Source organism: Amblyraja radiata, chromosome 3 (genome assembly GCF_010909765.2).
Source record: "Amblyraja radiata isolate CabotCenter1 chromosome 3, sAmbRad1.1.pri, whole genome shotgun sequence".
NCBI lineage: Eukaryota > Metazoa > Chordata > Chondrichthyes > Rajiformes > Rajidae > Amblyraja > Amblyraja radiata.
Genome location: NC_045958.1, coordinates 40,172,244 through 40,181,039, shown reverse-complemented (window position 1 = coordinate 40,181,039; position 8,796 = coordinate 40,172,244).

Below are 8,796 nucleotides of genomic sequence, written 5' to 3'. Positions count from 1 at the left end.
TATGATCATGGCTGATCATCCAACTCAGTATCCTGTACCTGCCTTCTCTCCATACCCCCTGATCCCTTTAGCCACAAGGGCCACATCCATCTCCCTCTTAAATATAGCCAATGAACTGGCCTCAACTACCTTCTGTGGCAGAGAATTCCAGAGATTCACCACTCTCTGTGTGAAAAATGTTTTACTCATCTCGGTCCTAAAAGATTTCCCCCTTATCCTTAAACTGTGACCCCTTGTTCTGGACTTCCCCAACGTCGGGAACAATCTTCATGCATCTAGCCTGTCCAACCCCTTAAGAATTTTGTAAGTTTCTATAAGATCCCCCCTCAATCTTCTAAATTCTAGCGAGTACAAGCCGAGTCTATCCAGTCTTTCTCCATATGAAAGTCCTGACATCCCAGGAATCAGTCTGGTGAACCTTCTCTGTACTCCCTCTATGGCAAAAATGTCTCAAATTAGGAGACCAAAACTGTACGCAATACTCCAGGTGTGGTCTCACCAAGACACTGTACAACTGCAACAGAACCTCCCTGCTCCTATACTCAAATCCTTTTGCGATGAATGCTAACATACCATTCGCTTTCTTCACTGCCTGCTGAACCTGCATGCCGACTTTCAATGACTGGTGTACCATGACACCCAGGTCTCGTTGCATCTCCCCTTTTCCTAATCGGCCACCATTCAGATAAGAGTCTACTTTCCTGTTTTTGCCACCAAAGTGGATAACCTTACATTTATCCACATTATACTGCATCTGCCACGCATTTGCCCACTCACCCAGCATATCCAAGTCACATTGCAGCCTCCTAGCATCCTCCTCACAGCTAACACTGCCCCCCAGCTTCGTGTCATCCGCAAACTTGGATATGTTGCATTCAATTCCCTCGTCCAAATCATTAATGTATATTGTAAATAGCTGGGGTCCCAGCACTGAGCCTTGCGGTACCCCACTAGTCACTGCCTGCCATTGTGAAAAGGACCCGTTTACTCCTACTCTTTGCTTCCTGTCTGCCAGCCAGTTCTCTATCTACATCAATACTGAACCCCCAATTCCATATGCTTTAAGTTTGTATACTAATCTCTTATGTGGGACCATGTCGAAAGCCTTTGAAAGTCCAGATATAACACATCCACTGGTTCTCCCTTATCCACTCTACTAGTTACATCCTCGAAAAATTCTATAAGATTCGTCAGACATGATTTACCTTTCATAAATCCATGCTGACTTTGTCCAATGATTTCACCACTTTCCAAATGTGCTGCTATCCCATCTTTAATAACTGATTCTAGCAGTTTCCCCACTACCGATGTTAGACTAACTGATCTGTAATTCCCCGTTTTCTCTCTCCCTCCCTTTTTAAAAAGGGGGATTACATTAGCTACCCTCCAATCCTCAGGAACTACTCCAGAATCTAAAGAGTTTTGAAAAATTATCACTAATGCATCCACTATTTCTGGGGCTACATCCTTAAGTAATCTGGGATGCAGCCTATCTGGCCCTGGGGATTTATCGGCCTTTAATCCATTCAATTTACCTAACACCACTTCCCGGCTAACCTGGATTTCACTCAGTTCCTCCATCTCATTTGACCCCCGGTCCGCAGCTATTTCCGGCAGATTATTTATGTCTTCATTAGTGAAGACAGAACCAAAGTAGTTATTCAATTGGTCTGCCATGTCCTTGTTCCCCATGATCAATCACCTGTTTCTGACTGCAAGAGACCTACATTTGTTTTAACTAATCTTTTTCTCTTCACATATCTATAAAAACTTTTGCAGTCAGTTTTTATGTTCCCTGCCAGTTTTCTTTCATGATCTATTTTCCCTTTCCTAATTAAGCACTTTGTCCTCCTCTGCTGGACTCTGGATTTCTCCCAGTCCTCTGGTAGGCTGCTTTTTCTGGCTAATTTGTATGCTTCATCTTTTGTTTTGATACAATCCCTCATTTCGCTTGTTATCCATGGATGCACTACCTTCCCTGATTTATTCTTTTGCCAAACTGGGATGAACAATTGTTGTAGTTCATCCATGCAGTCTTTAAATGCCTTCCATTGAATATCCACCGTCAACCCTTTAAGAATCAATTGCCAGTCTATCTTGGCTAATTCACGTCTCATACCCTCAAAGTTACCTTTCTTTAAGTTCAGGACCCTTGTTTCTGAATTAACAATGTCACTCTCCATCCTAATGAAGAACTCAACCATATTATGGTCACTCTTGCCCAAGGGGCCACACACAACAAGACTGCTAACTAACCCTTCCTCATTACTCAATACCCAGTCTAGAATAGCCTGCTCTCTCGTTGGTTCCTCTACATGTTGGTTTAGAAAACTATCCCGCATACATTCCAAGAAATCCTCTTCCTCAGCACCCTTACCAATTTGATTCACCCAATCTATAAGTAGATTGAAGTCACCCATTATAACTGTTTTACCTTGGTTGCACGCATTTCTAATTTCCTGTTTGATGCCATCCCCAACACCACTACTACTGTTAGGTGGCCTGTACACAACTCCTACTAGCGTTTTCTGCCCCTTAGTGTTTCGCAGCTCTACCCATATCGATTCCACATCCTCCAAGCTAATGTCCTTCCTTTCTATTGTGTTAATCTCCTCTCTAACCAGCAACGCTACCCCACCTCCTTTTCATTTCTGTCTATCCCTCCTGAATATTGAATATCCCTTTACAATTATGTTGAAAAGTGGCCCTTTTTGATTTTTGCCCTGGATTTGTCAGCCTGCCACTTTTACTTTTCACCTTGCTACCTAGTGAAGCCCAAACAGATTTAATGGCCAAGCCTCGCTTAATTTTTTGAAAGCTGGTCCCCTACAGAGCAGGTAAGAATGGGCACTAGTAGGATTGATAGGAGCAGTAGGATATTAGTTGGGACATCTGAGAATGGTACACAATAGGAGAGTTCGCTCAGCTAATTCTGGTCAGTGGAATGGAGGATCAAAGCTGAGCAATCCATGTGGGATTTGGAGGAATATGCCTACTCTTCTTGATGCAGAAATTTATCACAAAAAAATAATTTATAAATTTATCATTGGTCTCTTCTGAGACATGCTTGAAGGGATGCTCCAAGTCTAGCTTTAGGTTTATCATTGTCAGGGTGAAAAGCTTTGTATTAAATGCTATCCCATAAGATCAGATCATATTATACAGAAATACAATCAGGTCAAACTCAAGTACTATAGTTTGAGCAAAAGGGAAAATACAGAGTGCAGAATATAGTTCTCAGCATTGTAGCGCATTAGTTCCATAGACAGAGTCCAGGTAGAGGCGTTGGTGTGCCATTAAGATACGTTATCTTACTTTCCTTTGACATCAGTCTTATTGAAGCAGGTGGGGCCCCAACAATGGAGTGGTGTGAGGTTAAAGATGCCTGTGAATAGCTCTGCTAACTCATCGCACACACAATGAGGACACGGCCAGGGACTTCATCCAGGCCAGTTGCTTTCTGCAGACTCACTCTCAGGAAGGCCAATCTTAAGTCTGCCACAGTCACCATTGGTTTAGGTACTGCGCGAGACTGATGGGGAGGGTAACATTCCTCCACCAACCTTCTGTTCAGTGGGTGAAGAATGCATAGAGTTCATTGGGGAGGGACCCATTGCCACAACCTATGGCTGCCCGTGTCATTGCCTCGGATTCTAACTTGGTCCGCAATTCCCTTTTGGCATTCTTAATGGCTCTGTGAAGGTTGTAGTTATATTTATTGTACCGCTCGAGATCGTTTGGTTTAAATGCTGCAGGCTTGGACTTCATCTGGGGGTAGACCTCTCAGTTCATCCATGGTTGGGGAACACAAGTGTCATCTTAAAGTTAGACACAAAATGCTGGAGTAACTCAGCGGGTCAGGCAACTTCTCTGGAGTTAATGCCTGGGTAACTGTTTGGGTTGGGACCCTTCTTCAGACGTATCATTCTGTTATGTACACCATCCTCTACACATTTGCTGATGAAGTCTGTGGCAGTGGTTGCATATTCATCTAGGTGAGACACAGTATGGGCCAGCCCATCAACTTAAAGCAGTCATGAAGGATCACATCATTCCTGGAATGGGGCAATCAGAGGTGCACACAATACTCCATATGTGGCCTGACCAAAGCTTTATAAAAGCTGCACTGTGACTTCCTGACTCTTATGCTTAATGCTTCTACCAATGAAGGCAAGCATACCATACACCTTCTTTACACTCTATCTACTTGTGTTGTTATTTTCGGGGAGCAATGGACTTGGACTCCAAGATTCCTTTGTACATCAATGCTGTTGAGGGTCTTTGCCATTACCAGTATACTTTCCTCTTACATTTGACATCCCAAAGTGCAACTCCTCACACTTGCATGGATTAAGCTCTTCCTGCCATTTCACCGCCCATAATTGTAACCGTTCTCAAGCCTGTTGTTTCCTTTAACCACCTCCCTCACCACCCACAACTTCACTAATGTTGGTGTCAGCTACAAACTTACTAACCAACCCATTTACATGCATTTACGTGCAAGTCGTTTATATATTTCGCAAACAACAGACCTCACTGGTTACAGACCTCCGATCAGATTAACACCCTTCCACCACTACCTTCTGTCTTCCATGGGTAAGCCTGTTCTGAATCCAAATCACCATGGATGAGGTGTTTTATGTTTTTAAAAAGGAGAGTCTGACCTAGGATCAGCGTCGCAGTTGTGAACTTAAAGCAATCACCCAATCTGCTTTAGGTCTTTCCAATAGAGAGGGGCATATCTGATTAGCACATAAGGAATATTAACTTAAAGAAGTGCAGGTAAATCATTGTGTCTTGTGGAGAAGAGGTAAATGAACCTGGGTGGCACATCTGCATTTAGAGGGGAAGATGTGATGTGCTAACTCTTGTCATTAACTAAACTGGATGGATTGCTTGGTTCTTTTGATTTTATCCTTTATTTCGAATGAGATTAATGCTTCATGATGGCGAAGATAGAGAATGTTATGAGAAATAAATCATTTCATGGTTATCAGATTAACAGAGGCATTTATTAGTTCAGTAATAAGAGCGTTCAACACAAAATCCTTTTCCTTCAGCTCTACTAAAATATTATTTCATTTAGCAAAACAGCTTTGCATAGATAAAATGCTAATTTTTTTTTAGCGTCTTTCAATGTCTATGGATATTTCACAGATAAACCAGCAACATACACACATATAAGAAAGCAGAAATTTCTATTTTCCATTTGGGATATTTGGTAAATAAGTAGGAGCCAAATTCTGATTGTTTCATGTTTGAAACACATAAAAGAAGGGAACAATTTTAGTCCTTTCAGAACCACAAAAGTGTTAATTTCCCACACTGATGTTTGAAGGATTTCTTGGTGCCATGGAAACCAAATGGTACATTTTCAATTCATTCATAGACAATTCCTGAAGTGTCCTCTTTATCGTGTATTTTGTAATTATTCAGAAAACAAATATGCTTTTAAATGACCTGAAGAATAACCAGTCATTTGTTTCTGATTAGTTTTTATTGATAGTTGAAAGCAAGAGAGTGTTTATTTGTCATATGCACTGGATATGAACCTGAACAATGAAATCCCTACTTGCTGGAGCTTTACAGGCACATTACACGCAACCACGACAATAAATATACAACAAATTATCAGTAATTCTAAGTAAACTAGACAACGATTAGGCAAAAACCAAAGTTAAAACTACTGCAATGCAACCACCGTACTGAGATGCAGATCTCTGGCCTTACAGTATAAACTAAAATACTGTTTACAACATAATTTAAAGACAAAATGCCAGTGTGTCCCTAACAATTACCACAAATTCGATTCAATGTTACTATGCTTATTATTCTACTTTATTATACTAGCATTGATGTACTCTTAGATAACTTGTCCCTTTTCTGATTTTACTGAAATGCTTTAGCAGTCCGCTTTTAAAAAGGATATATATCAAATGTCAAAGAAAAGGCACAAAGTAAAGGCCCTGATTTATTCGATAAGTCAACTGCTGGCAATAAATTGATTGATGTTATCCAGGAATTGTTTGTCCAAATAATTTAATTTCTACATCTATAATGAAAAGTATTGCACCTTCATCTTTGATGGATCTACAGTACGTAATTTATGTGACCTGTCAAACCAATGGATAACGGTTACCTTTGTTTAGATACTGCTTCTGGTCGAAAGATTATTTGCATTCCAGCCTCCTCTTTATATTATCACCATAGTCATTTTGTGCCAAATCTTATCTCTCAACACCATTGCAGATCTCAATCTCTGACTCAATGCTTTTGCCACAGATTCTTTTCTGCAGTTTTTTTAAATCTTCATCTGTCTACTTTCTCCATTTCTGCTCTTAATAAAAGGAAGGTACACAAAAATGCTGGAGAAACTCAGCGGGTGCAGCAGCATCTATGGAGCGAAGGAAATAGGCAACGTTTCGGGCCGAAACCCTTCTTCAGACCTCCTATCTTAATAAAAGGATGCTGTTTAGAATATTACTATCTATATTCGCTGTGAGGATAAGACTTGCATTAACTTGCTCCCCATCTTGATTACAAATCTGTTTCCCTTCCCGTGAAAGAATTAACGTTCTGATTTTGACCTTTATATTGATCACTCTTTCATATTTCCATAGACTCTCCAAACCAGATGTTTCCTCAGGTGCCTCTATTCCTTTGTTATTGATCCATTCCGTATTTCCTTTCCATTTTGCACAGATGCCCATTGTGGCATCGGACATGACACCGGGTTGACAATGACTATACTGATACTCGTAGTAATCTGAACTCATGTAATGGTTTATTTATAAAGATGGACAATAGTCACAAGAAGGGCCAGCTCCTTCATCATCAGTGAGGAGGCACAGACTATCTTGGATTTTTCCCAGCAGCTCACCCTGGCCTCAAGACGAGGTGCTGGTGGTCTCAGACTTCTTCCAAGCCTGTGAAAACAGGCACAGATAATAGGGGCTCTTCCATGTTCTCTTGCTTTCTTCCTGTCCCTTCTTCCTTCCTGTCCCTGTTTCCTTCCTGTCCCTGCTTCCTTCCTGTCCCTGCTTCCTTCCTGTCCCTGCTTCCTTCCTGTCCCTGCTTCCTTCCTGTTCTTTCCTTGGGCTGGAACTCCTGGGTTTATAAGGGATAGGCGGACAAGGTACATGTGAGTTGATACAATAACCACTAACTGGACCCAGCTGTGGCTCATTTGACTGTGGTCTCAGCATGTTCAAGAGTGCAGACATTTTCCGGCAGCCATGTGCTGTTGGTGGTGCTGATCGTTGGCTTCTTCTAGTCTGTCTGCCGGTGACGGGGAGCAGCCCTTCGGGAGGATGTGTTATTGCACCATAGACCATCGCACCCCAGCAGGCACTATGCCTCAATCGGAAGAACCCATCAGCATTTCCATGCTATCACCTCCTGCCTTTACATCAAATGTTTTCTAAGAAATCTTTCTCTTCAATTGTACTTTTCTCTCTGTTGTGAGGAGTTGCAGGAATTTGACTCAGTAATGGTGAGACAGCAACGATTTAGAGGGACATGGACCAAAAAGGTGGGAGTGGGACTAGTGTTGATGGGGCAGCTTGGCTGCATGAGCAAGTGGGCCGAAGGGCCTGTATCTGTGCTGTATGACTGCCTAACACTATAACTGTAATGTTATAGTAAGGTGCTCCCATTCAAGGAATAAATTCAGTGAATATATACTGAACTGGTTCAAAGGCAAGTAATTCCTCCCTCTGCACTGTGATCTAAACTATATACAGTGCTCTGGTGTGATCTGAACAAAGCCACACATAAATGCAACAAGGCTTTCCTGTTCTTGTACGTCTAACCCCTAGTAATAACAGTAAGCACACCATATGCCTTCCATATGATTGGCATGATTGCTTTTTAACATACTGATGCAGAACCAATCCCTCAGTTTCCCAACATTTATCAGTTTCTTATTATTTTAAAATGCTTTTCTTCCTGCAAAATTGAGTAGTACTCAAATTTCCCAAATCATGCTTCATTTGCCAATATTTTGCCCATTCTTTTAACATGTCTATTTTCCTTATCACATTCTTTGTGTCCTCCTCACAGGTCATTTCCAAAGCCAAAAATTTGGGTAAAGTACATTTTATTATTTCATCAAAGTCATCTCAGCATGAGAGCAAACAGACAAGTCTGGCCTTCTTAATATATCAGTAGGTTATGAATTCTAACACTTGATAGTGTTCTGTTGTTTAAATAGCTGAAGGCTGGCAATTCCACTCCAAACCGCTGGTGAGATGAAGCCTATTAATTCTCGTGTCATGGCATCCAACCAGCTCTAAAGTTCAGAGTTATATTACCAAGTATTTTCCATTCATTTAGTCAGGCAAATTTTGCGTGAAATACCTGTTTGAACTTTGTACGATATTTTTGCCCTCAATTCCAACCATTCTTCAATGTAATATTTAACATTTTACTGCAAGTTTTTGGAAAAATCTAACACACTCTCAGGCACAGCAAATAGCAATTTAGGTAATTATCTACTGACGGAATGGGAAATGATTTAATGGTGTAATTGACTGTCATCGTGCTCTGTAATGTTTCCTCTCGACTCGGAACTGACTTTGGGCTCAATGCTGCGCTCCCCTCCCCTGCGGTCAATCCTTGTTCATGCATAAATGAGATTAGAATCTCATTCCAATTGTACTTTGTAAGGACCACAGTAATGTGCTGGCCAAGAGAGATGGATTTCCATCAACATTCCCATTTTTGCAGTTTCTAGGCATAACTTCAGATGAAAATAATGTTTATTCTTAACATGTGCATTTAAATATCTGCAAGATT